This window comes from Fundulus heteroclitus, chromosome 17 (genome assembly GCF_011125445.2).
Source record: "Fundulus heteroclitus isolate FHET01 chromosome 17, MU-UCD_Fhet_4.1, whole genome shotgun sequence".
Classification (NCBI taxonomy): domain Eukaryota; kingdom Metazoa; phylum Chordata; class Actinopteri; order Cyprinodontiformes; family Fundulidae; genus Fundulus; species Fundulus heteroclitus.
Window position 1 is genome coordinate 10,835,306 of NC_046377.1, and position 14,190 is coordinate 10,849,495.

At 38.8% G+C, this 14,190-nt stretch overlaps 1 long non-coding RNA gene across 1 annotated transcript in view; it reads right to left on the minus strand.

The window, feature by feature from the left end:
• The window catches only part of LOC105915955, a 60,418-nt gene extending 46,764 nt beyond the window's left edge, over positions 1 to 13,654 (minus strand). Inside the window, exons 1-2 of the long non-coding RNA XR_004933134.1 lie at positions 13,586 to 13,654; positions 278 to 372 (exon numbers count right to left, since the gene is read on the minus strand). This is a non-coding gene — a long non-coding RNA (uncharacterized LOC105915955). The remainder of the gene's footprint in view (positions 1 to 277; positions 373 to 13,585) is intronic.
• Positions 13,655 to 14,190: the final 536 nt, after the last annotated feature.

Here is a 14,190-nt window from a genome sequence, read left to right on the forward strand (position 1 = left end):
ACAAGGAGGACTGTTTAGATTGTTAAACTCAAGTGAAGTTGTGTTTCGCTCTGATTCACACTATTGGCATGCCTTGAAACATGTTTGCTACAGCGGTGAACCGTCCGGCTAAAATATCACTCCAGCCCCCCCGCGTACACACGTACTCGCCGAGAGGGAGACAAGACGAACAAACTAGCCGTCTCTGAAGGGAGGACAGAGTAGTTGCTGGATCACTCTGCCCCGTTTCTAGCATATCACCAAAAATAAACTGCACTGTTATACTGAATCAACTTACCTGTCCAGCAGAAAACCTGCAACCTCCGCATCCATTACCGGCTCCCTCATGCATATACTGTATGTGGTCCAATGTGGTGAGGACTGTTCAGAGAGCTACAATGGAGAAATTAAACCATATTAGTTTTAGTGTTTCAGATAAAGAGGATTTATTGCACTAAATTATGAATAAAAAGTACAAGTTGAGTGTTAAAAAGGACTGCAAAATAGTTGAGAAGCTACATGTGACGCTGTATATTGAGCAAGACCACAGTTTCCTTAAAGGGGAGTTTTCCTCTCCACTGTCGCTTTATGCATGCTCAGTATGAGGGATTGCAAAGCCATCCACAATGCAGACGACTCTCCCTGTGGCTCTACGCTCTTTCAGGAGGAGTGAATGCTGCTTGTCAAGACTTGATGCAACATGCTGGGTTTCCTTAGATAGGAAACTTAATGACCAATCTGTATGATCTGATTGATTTTGACTTTATAAAGTGCCTTGAGATGACATGTTTTGTGAATTGGCGTTATATAAATTAAATTTAATTCAATTCAATTCAAAGCTAAACCTGTTCACTGAAGTACGAGAGCACGTGTAATGCAGATAAACTGGCACACTGCACAAATATGTTTCCCAAAGCCAGTCTTTGAAGTACAGTTTCATGAGAGCTTACCTCATTATCTCTTAAGTAATAAAAAATGTGCCTTTTTGTTTCACAATTAGAGAGGATTCTCTGGGGAACAGGGGAATGCTTTAGGCCTTCTCAAAGTTTTTTTTTCCTCAAGGTGTTTAGGGATTGCACAGAAAAGGAAGAGTTTGTTACCAACGCTGACCAAATCCCACTCTGAGATTATACACAAAACATGGTTGCTTTTATCTAAAAAGAAATGGTCATGTTTAATGAATGTTTGGCACAAATGCCTTATGTTATTAGTTTCACATCAAATGAATGCTCACTGCTGACTGCAAACAAGAAATTCACATCAATGCAAAATAGAAAAAAAAAACATGAAACATGTGATGCAACTTGGACTGCCTTTGGTTGTACTCAGAGGAAGTGCTGGTATCAGCTATTTACAAGGTAAATAGATACAAATTGGCTGTAATATAGAGCTAACGGGCCTAAGTAAACAGAAAGGAGTAGATAAAGCACATAGTTATTTGCTTCAAACAGATCAAACTTAGAGCTGAAGTCCAAGGGAGAACATTTCAGGACTCCACCAAAAGGGAACGGAGAACATGTGAGTTTCTACTCATGTTGCATTCTATCTACTCCTGGAGTTGGAAATTCAGCCTGGAGGTAACATCAAACCCAAGCCAACAACCTTCTAGTCGCAAATGTTAAAAATCACCAGTATTTACCAATCATACTCAACAACATTCTTATGAACAAGGTAAAATAATCTCTCTATATTTTAGGAATTGATAAACTAAAGAAACAAAATATGCGAAAAAGCCTAAATGATATACACACTGCCAGAGGTTAACTACAGTTATTGAACTGTTTTTAAACACGCGGAAGCCGTTTTAGATTTATAGACTAAGCTGGTGAAAAAACGCTGAAATTTTAGATTTACGGAGGCCTTCCTATTGATTTGTCCAATTTGGAACTTGAATTTCGTTACATGGAAAATGGACAAGAATGTTATTTTTCTTTATTTTTTGTGAGTAAACTACAAATGGGAAAATGATGGTGGAACCTGTGCTATAAGGCTCAGGTTGTATGTTTAGGGTCATTGACCTGGTAATCTTTTGCAGTATCTAAAAGGCTTTCTTCCAGGACTGCCCTGTATTCAGCTCCATCCAGCTTCCCTGTCCCTGCTGAAGAAAAGCATCCCCACAGCATAATACTCCCACCTATATTCTACAGCATAGATGAGTCATTCAGTTAGTTTTCCACCACACAAAACTTTGCATGTAGGCTAAAAGGTTTCCCTCTGCTCTGAACTCCTCTGACCAGAGTGACATGTTGCACATATTGATAATTCCTTCAAAGAACATCTGGATTGGTACTGAGATTGATTAGACCCCATGGACTCTGTTGACCCACTTATGCCATATCTGAAGTCAGTTGCTTCACACTGGGTTTTATGTACGGGATAGAAGGAGTTTAAGAAATATCATTACATTTGCAAGGTCCTTTAAGTGTAGATGTCAGCATATCTTTCCATTCAGATCTTAGTTTTAGTAAAGCAAGATTATATACTTATATTTTTACACCTAACAGATAAACCTCTGTTACTCTTTAAAAAAAGATGATTTATTAAGTTCTCAAAAGAACAAAACATGCGGACACACAAATTCAAATGATTGCATTTATTTACTATATTGTTCATGCACTGCTGTGTTTCAGAAATTTCCAATAAAACGTAAGCAGATACATGTTTCACAGTGTTATTTTTACCACTACCTTTCATAACTAGGATATGGTCCTTTAAATGAGAGCCCAGCTGACAAGTGAAATGCATGTTTTCGTGACATTCTAACCCCAATATTTCGCAGTTAAATGTCTCTAAAAAAAAAAGCAAGAACATGTAGCATTAATAATGTGGCTGTGTCCAATTACAGAAAGATTGATTAGATAAGTGTGTGTGTGTGTGTGTGTGTGTGTGTGTGTGTGTGTGTGTGTGTGTGTGTGTGTGTGTGTGTGTGTGTGTGTGTGTGTGTGTGTGTGTAAGAGGGCCCCAGATGGACACCTGCTGCTGACTACTTGATGGACTGGCTCTAATGGGCACCACTTATTACCATGGCAACTCCCCTGCGAAGGCACACACACACAGACACACTCATGAACACTGCAGTCTGATCATTAGCGTGTAGTGATCTTTCTCCTCTGTTTCCTCTTCTATCTCCATCCTCCTTTCTTTGAGATCCAAGCAAATTGCACCCCTCCCGTTATCACAGCCTTCTCCTCCACCTCCAGCTACATTCTTCCAATAATGGCTTTCCGTCTTCTCTCTCCAACTCTCCACTTTGGCCCAAGGGATTTATGTCTTTAAATTTATTTCATTTATCTCATCAATATTTCTATAATAATCTATATATTTAATTATCTTGCTTATTGAACATCCCAATTTCTTTAATTCTGCCATTAAATATAGCAATCCACGTACCATCTTTCTCTCCTTCCCCTAATCGAATTGTCGCTCCTTTCATTTGCCACCTTTCACCCATACATCCCATTATCTCCCCCAGTTAGAACCCAGTTGGAGTTTTTCACCAGAGACAAATGAGTAACCATTCAGCACGACAGAACTCTAATTGAAACCTCAATTAATAGTCTCCACTGGTCGTCGGCATGCTGATGAAATTCAGATTTTTATCAATTTTCGGAAAGCATTACTCTGACTTTAAAGCAAAAATATGTTCTGGTGAAAAATTATAGAAAAGTGTTGTTTTCTTTTTATATAATTGTCTCAAGCAGTCTTTGACAATATGCTTTGGTAATTAAAAGCAGGAATCTATGGCAATTTTACAAGACAAACAAAACAACAAAAAGTCAGGAAGGTTCCCTTGGTGACTTGACTTGTTTTTAAGAGGATCAAAATGTGTGACAAATGCAGAGACTGGGAGTGCTTCTAGTGTGTGTGTGCTTATTTCTAGGGTCACAAAACTAGCCTGAGTAAAACAAGTACGCACAAAAATACACTTCATTCATATCCCCGTCAATACGGCATCTTTTGTCTGGGCCGTGGGTGACTGCAACATTGTTAGAAAATGTTTGGAAATGGCCAACAAATGAAATTCGAGTCAGTTCGAAGCTGTAGCATTTTGGATGAAAACTGTAAAACGTTCTTATGCAAACAGATACTGTAGCTGTAACTCGTTTTTAGATGTGATGTTCCCCTTAATAATAAAAATCTGCAAATGACGGAATAAACACTTTCTTACAATACTAGCAAAGGGTTCAGATATTGTGCAATTTTACCTTTGAATGTTTTTGTATTTAAAACAGCATTATAAAGTCTGATGCAACAGAATTTTTTTTTATAACATTTGCTCTGTAATGAAGCACTTGTGGCGTTTAAATGCAACATGTTACTTAGCAGCCCTACAAGCAAGGGTTCTGCGCCAGTCCTAATCAAGCAAAGGTGCTCATCAACAATTTTAAACCTTTTTGTTTGAACGTTACACCACAAATTGGGAATTGACAAGGTTTTTAGCTTCTTTTATTTAACAGTGGCCTACTATGGAGAATGATTCCACACAAAATTAAATACCTCATTAATAAATTATTAATGAATATTCCATCAAATAAATACATGCCGCATGACGTAAAATTAAATATATTAAAAAATATATATATTAGCTTATTGAGTCATTTATTTAATTCAAGATTTATTCATTTGATTACCTAAATAGCCTCATCCCACACATACTTGTTAAGCTCCCCCATCCCCTGTGGTAATCTAATCTAGAAGACCACAGTCTTCGCATTCATCTGATGCAAGCGTCACAGCAGAGCACATCCTGCTAAACTGGCTGGATAGGCTTCAGCCAGGCTGGAAGGCTGATCACCCGCCCCAACACACACACACACACACACAAAGTAACACGTGCATGCATGTATTCTCACTTGGGAAAGAACAGAGCAGGGTGAAAGCGGATGAATGAGAAAAATCTCAAAATGATAAATGCAAGACACAAAGAAAAGGGGGTCCCCTGAATTGTTTGGTCAGGTACGGCTGCTGGAAAGGTCCGAAAGAAGTGGAAAATGAAAACAGAGGAATTCATTTTGTCGACATATAGGTGGCTAAAGGTAGAATGACAAGGATTTTGATTAAGCTAGGGCCGAAAGATGAGAGGAGACTGAAGCAAAGCTAATCAGAGTTTTGTAGGCAAACAGTGGCTTAAAGAAATATATGTAAGAATTACATAACCAACTAATAATGAACCAGTCCAAATGTATTACTTAAAAAGGCACTCATGGAGTGGAGATTGATATCTCTCTGATTTTCTTTGTGAGCCCCTGCTGGAAATACAGAGAAGTCAAGGGCATATTCAAATCCTCAGCCTGTGAAAATTCATTCTGTGCAGCATCTCGCTGCGTCACAAGGATGCCTCCGACTGGAATGAAGGGTTTGTAACACAGGCAGCCGGGCCCCTTCTGTTGCTGAGGTGCGACTGCATGATTGTTCCACTCGGCTGCAAGCTGTGCCAGACACATTCCTCCCTTGGAGACAGCAGCTGAGGCAGTGACAAACTGAACTGTTGCACCAGCAGGAAAGAGAAAAATAATTAGAGGAAGGAAGGATCCAAGATTTGTGGGGCTTTAATTCTTCGTTTTTAACCATTCTGTGGTCTTCAACCAAACCTTAACATATTTAGTAAACGGATCTTTTGCATTCTGATTAAGTTGCATCTCAGAAAATTCAGCTTGAAACACAAAAGGAAATAAGCTTTAGTGCTGTGTCAAACATGAGTCATTTGTACTGCAGTGATTTGTTAACAGCGGGTCGACTCATGGCCTGCGTCGTACACAGCGTGAATGACTGACAATTTTCAAAAATTTTCACTTTGAAGAGTTTTGAAAGAAATCTAGAAGCTTAAAAATACTATAAATATTTTTTCTGTGTCTGCTTTTGACCAGGATTTTCCTTGAATATCCAGTTTGAGAGCACTTAACAGGTAACTCACCCCTAAATTAACGTTTTTTTTTTTTTTTTTTTGCTAAATTAAGGTATGAACTTAAGATCGGGAACTGGACAACGCCCAAAACCACACCCTAGCAGCCTCTTTATACCCTTTTCACCCATCCTTCTCAGTCTGTTATGTTACATCAACCCCCCCCTCCCTTACCCTTTCCTTCACCCCATCATTATCTCCCCCTTTTTTCCTTCCCTCCATCTCATAACCATGTTTACTCCTTTTTTTATACAGGTTCCATCTGGGGGGGTCCTATGCATAGACCATACCCCCACGGTGAGTCTACATCTCCCAAGCCCTCCAGCATTCTCCCCAGATGGCCAAGCTCCTTCATCCATTCATGCAATAAAACTTTAAACGTATATCTTTGTGGCATGGTCCTTGCTAATGAATAAACTGTTAACATGGTTGGCTTATAGTGCTGTCTACGTATCCAGGTCCTTATTTTGTATGAATAGAGTTGAATAGAGTTTGAATAGTGAGTATTGTGGTCTTTCAATCGATTTTTCAGGTTAGTGATTTATAATTTTACCATTCAGTTAGTTTATTTAGCTTTTACTAGTAGCCCAGACCATGTCCTGCCCTCACTCCCATGGACGTTTCCTGGGCCACCAAGCACCACCTCCTCTCGGTGTATGAGATTGGGTGAAGTAAAGCTCTGGTATGGGGATGAGCTAAAAACAATATTACCCGTGACCACGAATCACCAGGGACAAAAACAGGACTTCAGTTGCTACAAATGAAACAAAGTGCTTTATTTCCACTGAGTGATATATGACAGGAATTATTTCTTAAGAGATTCACATACAAATTAAGCACCATCCAGCATTGTTTTTCTTTTTTTTCCCCACCCAGCACATGAGCTTTCTTGTTGATTTTCTGGCACAGAGCAACTTAAAGAAAGACAATCCTGCCAAAATATATAAAAAGCAGAACCCCTAAGCAGAGCCAATGCAAATGTCAAACTCAGTGCGTTTCACTGCAGGTTTTCTCACTGTGCAGAGCCAGTTTATGTATCACTCGTAGGAGACTTACTCTCGTGCAACCATGGCTGTTATGGGTTCAGCACAACCCAAAGGCATTTTACACACTTTACAGTCACCTCTAGAGACTGCTTAGTTGCATTGGTTTCTAATATTCATTCATTTGCCTTTTAAGCATACTCCATGTTTATCCAGTGTTCCATTTCCCCAAGATAAGGTCAGGTTGACCGTATTACCTGGAGGGGTTTTTAGATTGCAGGTGTCGCTGAACATGCCTTCCCTATTGTTGTCACACACACATACATCCCAGCATGCCTTGTAGCACCCCTGCAGCCCTAGATCAAATTGTAATGCAGGATATGTTGGATCATGCGTCAAAGGACACAAAGTAATGTTTGACCTCAATTTTGATAAGAGGTCTTTAATCTAGCAAAACATGGAAATGCTTCATGACGCCCGATGCTGAGCTGGCTTTCTGACTGAGTGGCTGATTCTGTGTACGCATGTTCAAGGTGGCGACTTGGATGCTGTGTGACTGTCTCCTGTTTCTGTATATTTTCTGGCTCAGGGCGAATTATTCAAGGCAATATTCCTGACCACTGCAGTCCATTCTCATCATTTCCAGACGCTTGCCGTCATTATGACGACAGTGATGCTGTGCAGATAATGCTTATGATTTTCTATTGGCCTTGCTGAATAGCCTGAATATTACCAGACATATTACCAGAGATTGGATTGCTTTCTTTTACAGAGAAAGGGTAATTCAATGTCAAAGTAATGGAATTACTAAACTGTTTTCTTTTTTTTATGCAAAGATAAGAATAAATGCATGTTCTTTGGATGTTCTCTGGATACTTTTCTTTCGTCTATTAGTAACTTCGTTTTACAAATCAACGTTGTTTAAATCTGAGAACCTACCATTCCTGCATTACTATCTCTTTAAATTTGTACTAGCTCATAATTCTAAAGCAGTATCACATTACTTTCTGAGATATTTTCTGTTCTAAATTACTTTACTAAACCTGTTTAACTGATTTAGATATTGCCATGTCTTGTGGAGTGGTAGATGGACCGAAATGCATAGGACAACTATAGGCAGCCACAAGGTGAGGTGAAAATCATTCTTTATTAAAAAGGTAACAACAGCATGCCTGTGCAAATTCTCAGTTATTAGGGTCATCGCAACAGAAAACAGGCTTAAATCAGAGGCAACCAGACTTTCGCTCAGCTCTTTCAGAAAACGTTTTGACACCTATGCAGGAGTCTTTGTCAATTCTGGTAAATTGACAGGAACATTTTCAGAAAAATAGAGCAAAAGTCCGGTTGTCTCCTCCAGCAGCACTTACAGGCATGACAGGCAGTGACACGGGCCAGGAACATAATAAAGCTAGCCTCACACTGTCTATGTTCTTTGTGCATTCTGTCTTTTCATTGCAAAATTACAATGAAAAGACGCAGCCATCCAAATATTACCGGATCTGCTTTCAACTTCCTGCATCTGACGTTCTGTCTGGCTCATCTGGTTTTTAGAAATGAATGCATTTCGCTCCACCACCCATCCGGAGGAGGAAAATCCCCCATTGATTAGAATGGCTTTCATTTGTGACGTAACAGAGAACGCACGGATGAAGGAGTATGCGGGAATAAGAGGTAAGGAGTAGACCAGACGTAGGGGTGGCACAACAGACGAGCCGACAAGGAGGAAGAGGCATGCAGTTTAAACAGGGGAGGAAACAACAAATGGGTAGGCAGGAGGACAGGTGAAAGCATTTAAGAAGACAAGCAACAGGTGACTGGCATGAAGATGATGAACTGAAGGGGAAAAATGTAATGGCAAAAACGGGAAGGAAACAGAATATAAAAAAATACAAAAAACACAATAAATAAACACACTCTCCGACTAAATAAACTCACTAATAACTGAACTGAAGATAGATCTTTGTTTCCCTGTCTGCCTAACAGAAGAAAAAATCTATAATGTGCAGAATTCTAAACAATGACAAGAAACAATGAAAAGAATCTACAGACTGATAAACAACACTAAAAGCTGAAAATGCATGATCCCCAAGAACATTAAATTGATAATTAGTTGTGATAGGTATATTAAGTAGTCAGTGAAATATTCAATCCACCAAAACCTTTCTGCACTTACAACCTATTATTAGGCTGCTTATTTTTAAATCACATTATATTTGTAACTACATTTATGAATTTTTACGTTGAAACACCATCCAGGTTTTCTGGAAGGTCCTATTGCTTGGTCCGACTCACATGGTTCAAGGCACTAATACCCCCGGACTTATTGAAATGTAAAAGAAATTTTAATGTTTTAACAGGTTTTTTTTATTCATTTCACATAAATTACTGGAAAAAATATTAAGTAACTTCACATATGATATATGTAGGAATGGTAAGATAACCTTGAATAAAAAAAATTCAACAGTTTATTTTGTTAATTGAGAATGATAGCATTACTACATTTAATTTGACAAATTCAAAGTTTTCAAAACTGCTTGAATTTGTTTTTTGATTTTATAAGAATTGGCAAGTTTATCTTCTGAAAGTGCAAAGAGTAAACTTCATTGTTTAATCATTGTTTATTAATTACCAGTTACAATCTAAAGCCTCTTGTTGAATCTTTTTAGGGTTCTTTTGGAATTAAATTTGAAATTAAATCTAAAAAAAAATATGTTTAAGAAGGATGAAAGGATGGAAGAAGTCAGCTTTGGTCCACATAGTGATTATTTAACATAATCATACTGTCAGAACTGGATAATCCAATAACTGAAGGTACACTCCAGTGTTTAAACAAAGATTTAAAGCACACCCTGCTATATTCTAAGTAGTTAGAGGCCACAACAGTAATCGTGTTTCTATCAACCTTTTTTAATGCGCATTTTGAAGTATCACATTAGAAGGGGTGTGCATTTTCTTTTTTGTGATATTTTTAAAGTTTGCTCAAAACTCACATGAGAATTGGATGGAAACACAGCTCCTAATTACTGCCATAGACAATTATGCACTGGGTTTTTACTTACATATACAAAACTACATAGTGCTCTTGCATCACTGCACTGCAGAAGAACTATTATTGTCTTTTTCAAAACAAGTCAGTGGACTTTAATATGACAAGTGACCTCTTTAACTGTTCAGTACATGTGTACAAACCGGGATGATAGCACCATTTTTTTGACAGCACGCATGTAGAAAGAGGACAGCGCTGCTGTATCTTCAATCGCCTCGCTCTTTCTTCATTGCTCCCAGGCTTGTGTCTTCATACACACACACACACACACACACACACACACACACACACACACACACTGTCTCCCTCACACACACAGAGTACAAATGTCAGCCAATATTTCACATTCTCTTCCCCAAAAATGTCAGTGCCTCGGCAAAATCGTGTCTACCTTGCTAGCTTTCCTGCAATCTGCCTTTATCCATCTCAACTTCATCTGCCACCACCGGCTGACATTTCACATGTTCAAGGTCAAAGGACAAACTGAAGGTGAAACACGCTGGATTTAGTCAAGTAAGCAATGAATAAAGTTTTTAACCAATGCACACTGGTCGGCTCTAATGAGGCGAGAGGTTTTAAGGCCATCTGTCTCTGCTTTGGTCTCCTGTTTCCACAGCTAATTTCCTAGAAGTGTTGTTCATTCAGATGTAATTTTGCAAACTTAAGTCATTCTGCGAGGTTCATTATAAGGAGATGATGCATTGCCATAGCAACCCTTCTAAAAAAAATAAAAGTGCACAGAGTTGAAAACGCACACAAAAAGGCTTGCACAATGTAGGACTCCATGTCTTTCTCTTTCATGTCACCGCTTCACAACCCTGAGGTGTTGCAATGTAATCTTGCAGCATGCAAGCTTATTGCGTTCGTTCCAGACATTTGTTGTGTTTACATGCACAACATTCCTTGATTGGATTGAAATGTGTTCGGATTGAAAAAGTAAAGAGTTATTCGAATACCTCGTTTATATGGGCACAAAATCAATCAATCCGATTATGAAATACGTTTACATGCACCAGGCTTTATTCAGAATACAGGCACTGTGACCTGTGCAGAGTTGTTGAATTTCCCTAAAACCACAGAAGAAAAATCTAAAATGTGTTCTTTTTTTTTTACTTTATTGAAGAATCATATACAAAGCTGGGAAACAAATAATTACCGAAAAAACATTTTTTAAAATGCATAAGTGTGTTCAATCTGTTGAGTCTTCTGAGCGGCCAGAATGGACCCGTGCCAGGTTCTAAGAAGGTTTGAGATGTTACTGCACTCATTAATAAAACCACAGGCTTAGTAACACATCCTATTGGTTTTCCCAGTCTAAGTGACGTGATGGGAATAAGTGTTTAGGTGGACGCTGTTTGGATCAACAATCAGCATAAACCACCCGCATAATTCGGAATGCAATTTCATTCCGATTGAGCATCACAATATTGATTGCTGTGTTTACATGATGCATTTTTATTCCAATCAGCTCTTTATTCCAATTACTTATGTCAATGTAAATGGAGCTCAGTCTTTTATTGACTCTATTGTCATTAACTTACATTTAACAAGCTGGGGTATATAGAGACTAAGGTGGAGCTTCAAGCCTTTTTGTGCAATTTCTCTTGGCATTCTTGGTTTATTCTTTCAGTGAGTTTGTTGGGAAAACCAATCCTGGGAAGATTGGTGGCTATAGGTCTTATAGCCCTTGTGAATTATCTCTCATTGTAGAATGATGGACTTCAGTTTATTCCAAAATGGCCTGTAGTTAGGTTTAAATGATTTTAGAACATGGTAAAGACCAGTATGTATTGCATCCTGATTGATTAAACCATAGCATTTAAAGATGTGCAGATTTTACTATGATTTCATTGCAAGAAAATCAGTCCTAATGGTTTACTTGTTGTATATCCTAACCTAGATTTAAGAAATCATTCTAAGTTCCTTATTACATAAGTAAAAACAATGGAGAAAAAACCTAAAAAGGAACAAAATATTTTGCCCCTCTGCTAATGTTCTGTCAAGATTCCTCACATTTGCCTTCATCACCCTGTCCTGATCTGTGCTTTGATTTGAATTTAGCAGAGGCACACTCGACCTTCCTGCAATGGGAGCCGATGTTTGTTCTAGACCACCTCTTTCTGGTTTCTACCATTACAACCTATATTTGCATGATATCTCTTTTTTTTGTGAGATACTGAGGGAGTAGTTCTAACAAAATGAGCTAGCAGGGTCTTTTAGTTGTGAATAAATGTGCTCCCCCTGTTAAAAGGCATAGTTTGGAAAAGCTGTAAGAGGACAGAAAAAGAAAGCGCCATTTAAGATAGATGAGCTGAATTTACATAATTAAAAGATAGTTTCCAGGTGTAGAAAGTTTTAATTCTGTTTATTATGCACTGTGTGTACAGCTCTAAATTGCAGAGGAAAGATCGCAAAGGAGCTCAGTAGAACAGTGAAGTGCATAACCTCTGCTGACAAAGCTTTTACCAATTTGCTTCTCTACCCCCAAAGAAAAATCATTCCATCTATTTCATACAATATATGATCACACTAATTGTTTCCATCATTTAAATTAACCTTCTCTGCAACCCACTTGTATTTTACTTTACTTTCCCCCTTTTTGGCCACGTTCGGGGGGAAAAAAACATGTCTTATCCTCCACCTTGGTTAAATTTGCTCTACCTCCTGCTTTACAGATTACTGTAATCCACACAGACCCCCACCACCTGTACACACTTTAAAAAACACCACCCTGCACCCACACGTTAGTCTGATTTGCTCATACCTGCCAGCGTCTTGCCAAAAATGGATCAGGGAATGAGGGACATTTTTTTATTTCCTCAGTGACAGCCCAATGAATCTCACACACACATACACACGCACCAGGATCTGCGAGTCAAATGGTTATCCATTTTTAATGACACATGGACAGCTTGACCTAGTATTACTTGGATCTTTGCAGTGTGTGTGTGTGTGTCAAAGTGTGTGTGGGTTGTGTTTCATAGCAGTAAAAGGAAATCTGCAGAGAAACAAGCAAAATTGGATGCCTGGTCCTGCAACCAGTAAGCCATAGATGAGTCATTTCTCCCACATGATCAAATCCTCATATAAATCAGGTATATGGTGTAAAAAAAAAATGAAAGAAGTGTCCAATTTAATAATTAAGCCTACTGATTTCACACCCATGCATAATTGATTTTGAGCCAAACAGCAAGGAACATGCAGCACCTTGAGGTAGATGTTACCATTTCAAAGAAATATTATTTATTCATCCAAGCCCTGCTGTGCACACATTTATTTATTTTTTACAATGTAATTTAGGCATTTCTTCTCCATTCGAAACCAACATTTACTTGTAAGTAGAGCAGCTCTGCATTTATATTGAATAGTGACCATCAATTTGATATCAAAGTATACATTAGCACAATGGCAAAGGACTGTTCTGATGCAGTGTTTAAAATTATATTATATGCCTGCCAATTCTGCACACCTGAAACCTCTGCATGCCAACCATGTATGTGGCCTGTTGCTAAAACTTTGACAGCTTGCAATGCCCACACTGGATGCATTATTTTGGGGGCTGATGAGATGCTAAAAAATTCACAGAGTGGAGCAATATTATTGCATGTTCTCCTGATGTTCTGCAGCCCTTATATACAGAAATTATTTATAAGATTTCAACAAAAACCCACTGACCGTCCTGTGATGGACTCTGTCCAGGGGGGACCACGCCTCTTGTCTAGTGACTGCTGGAGATGGGCAACGGCCCCCACACAACCCTGCAAGCATAGTGGGTATAGAGAATGAATAGATGAATGCATGGATGTAAATTAGATTAAAACACCCGGCACCAAGGCATTTTAAATTCATATGGATTATAAACAGTTCTTTGCTATCTGAATCTCGGAGCTGAGTTGTTTTTACCAGCTAGTGTCAGGGATCTACGCGGTGTTGTGTTGGTGCTCCTGCACACCTGTTATTCATCAAGCTCATCAGCTGGAGTTCAAGAGCAGCTGGTTGAGTCGTTTGACACTGGAGTGTCCACCTATGTGCTACTTCTAGCCTATAGGCATATGCATTGTGTTGATCTCCTTGTGATTGCCTGGCTTTTAGGCTAACCTCACTCTCTATGATCTTTCCTAAGGTTGCCTAGATCCTCTTCTCAGTGAGGCGTCTTGGCCGAGAGGCATCTGGCTGCAGACCTCCACTTTTCAGGCCCGGAAATGCACTGTATATTTTCAAAATAAAATTTGCGAATGCACTTCTGGTTTAATTGTGTTCCTCACAAATTAATTAACAGT